This window comes from Oratosquilla oratoria, chromosome 7, assembly GCF_046742065.1.
Source record: "Oratosquilla oratoria isolate Oo_2021 chromosome 7, ASM4674206v1, whole genome shotgun sequence".
Taxonomy (NCBI): domain Eukaryota; kingdom Metazoa; phylum Arthropoda; class Malacostraca; order Stomatopoda; family Squillidae; genus Oratosquilla; species Oratosquilla oratoria.
In genome coordinates this window covers 38916467-38918966 of record NC_134783.1, presented here as the reverse complement: position 1 = coordinate 38918966, position 2500 = coordinate 38916467, and the positions used below count along the sequence as shown (strand labels likewise).

General features: G+C 48.8%; 1 protein-coding gene across 2 annotated transcripts in view; it reads right to left on the bottom strand.

The window, feature by feature from the left end:
• Positions 1 to 2500, bottom strand: part of LOC143027077 (homeobox protein PKNOX1-like) — a 318091-nt gene that overhangs the window by 189219 nt on the left and 126372 nt on the right. For both annotated transcript variants that reach the window (XM_076188011.1, XM_076188010.1), the window contains exon 2: positions 1 to 41. This exon is cut by the window's left edge and continues 391 nt beyond it. The gene's annotated coding sequence lies outside the window, so the exon portion shown is untranslated. The remainder of the gene's footprint in view (positions 42 to 2500) is intronic.

Here is a 2500-nt window from a genome sequence, read left to right as displayed (position 1 = left end):
GGGCAGAGGGAAGAGCGCCTGTAGCGACGACAGCCACCTGCCTGAAAGTGGAGGGTAAAACGACATTATTCACAAGCCACATGAAAGCGCATAGGGGAAACAGGTTATTACACACAGACTTACTCAGACTTACATAAACTTGAAACACACACACACACACACACACACACACATGAATTTATGTAAGAAAGAAATACATAGTGTAAATAAAATCTATTCGGCATACGAAACATTGTAAAACCACCGTACGAATAACTGAAATGCGATTGTCCGACATGAGCAGATGACATAATATTTACGGAGTACATAGGTTCCCCATTTGTAAGTTTCCTTTTTTCTATTAATTTTTTTTTTATTATCTTTATTCTTTTTTCTGACCTTGTGTACATCAGTACATGTGTTGACAAAACCAAACTTAAGATTCAGTAGACGTCAAGGAGTATGTTTAAATGTGTTTGGGTGTAAATTAGGTTTGGAGACATGACCTATATGCATATATGTCTCGGTGTGGGGGGATATCTGAACGCTGAGTTCAAATGAACGGTAACTTTGGGTGCGGGTTTGTATTGGTGCGGGTGTGTTTGAGCGTGGCTGTGTGTGGGTGTGGGTGTGTTTGGGTATATATGTGTGGGTGTGTTTGAGTGTGGATGTGTGTGGGTGTGTTTGAGTGTGGCTGTGTGTGGGTGGTGTGGGTGTATTTGATTGTGGATGTGTGTGGGTGTGTTTAGGTATATGTGTGTGGGTGTGTTTGAGTGTGGGTGTGGGTGTATTTGGATATATGGTGTGTGAAAGGAGAGTCTGTGTGTTTTACGTGTATACGGTGTATTTGGACGTGTCTGGACGTGTTTGGACGTGTCTGAGTGTGTCTCAACGTGTATGAACGTGTCTGGGTGTGTAAGTTTATATAGACGTATCACAACGTGTCTGAATGTATCTGAGCGTATTTGGGCGTGTATGAGCATACCTGAACGTATCTAAGCATAACTGAACGTGTATGAGCGTACCTGAACGTGTCTAATCGTATCTGAACGTTTAAACTAGTGCCTGGGTGTGAGGCGTTTCTGGCTGTCGACCGCGTCTTGGCAAAAGAACGTCTTTAGAGTCTCAGGGTCGTAACTCGAAACCCGCGGGTGCCAAAGGATGGCACCGTCTTCAACTCGAGTAAAACTCGAAAAAGACGGTCAGAGTTCTTAGTCTCCTAAAACGAAAAGATCCCAAGGGAGACCTTGAGTCGAGCGCGACTCCGAAGGGGATTGTCTCCCTCCCCCCCCCCCCGCGCTCCCGCAAAGCGTCACCGCTCCCTCTGGGAAAGGGCGGGCTCCTGGCCAACTGGGTGAGAGCAAAGACGCCCAACGCCCACACTGCAACTTGGAACAAACTTTGGACATAACCGATGAACCGTAACCCCCTCTCCCTCCCTCCCTCCCTCACTCCCTCCCACCCTCACTCCCTCTTTCCCTCCCACCTTCACTCCCTCCTTCCGCCCATCCTGCCTTAACTCACTCCTTCTTTCCGTCTCTCCCTCACTCCTTCTCTCCCTTCCTTACTCATTCCGTGCTTCCCTTTCTCTCCCACTCAATCCCTCCCTAATTACCTCACCCTTCCTATTTCCCTCCTTTCCTTTCTCCTTCTCCAGCTCCACCTCTACCTCCCTCCTTCCCTACCTCTCTCACTCCCTACCCTCCACACTCCTTTATTCCCTCACTCCCCCTCCACCTCCCCTTCACCCTCCCCCTCCCCTCCTCATCTCTATCTCATCCTCCTCTAACAATACCACTTTCCCTCCATTTCTTCCTCCTCCTCCACCTCCATCTCTTTCTCCTCCTCCTACTCCTCCTCCACTTCCATCTCTTTCTCCTCTTCCTCCATCCCTTCCTCCTCCTCCTACTCCTCCACCTCCACTTTCATCTCTTCCTCCTCCTCCTACTCCTCCACCTCCACTTCCATATCTTCCTCCTCCTCCTCCTCCTCCACCCCATCTCTTTCTATTCCTCTTCCATCTTTTCCTCTTCTTCCTCCTCCTCCACTACTTTCACCTCCATCTCTTCCTCCTCCTCCACTACCTTCATCTCCATCTCTTCCTCTTTCTCCTACTCCTCCACCTCCATTACTTCCTTCTCCTCCACCTCTTCCTCTTCCTCTTACTCCTCCATCTCTTCCTCTTCCTCCTCCTCCTCCATTACCTTCAGTACCATTTTTTCTTCCTCCTCCTCCACAACCTTCACCTCCATCTCTTCCTTCTCCTTTATCTCTTCTTCCTCCTATATCTCTTTCTCTTCCTCATTTATTTCTTCTTCCTTGTCCTCACCACCTTCATCTCCTCCTCCTCCTATACTAGCACCTCCCTACCTCTATCTCCTCCTCCTCCTCCTCCTCCTCCTCCTCCCCCACCTTACCAATCGACCTCTCCACCTAATTTCAATTCAGTCTCTTCTGCCTCGATCCGCATCACTCGCCTCATCATCCACGCCATTACCCACCAATCAACTCCTCTTCAATC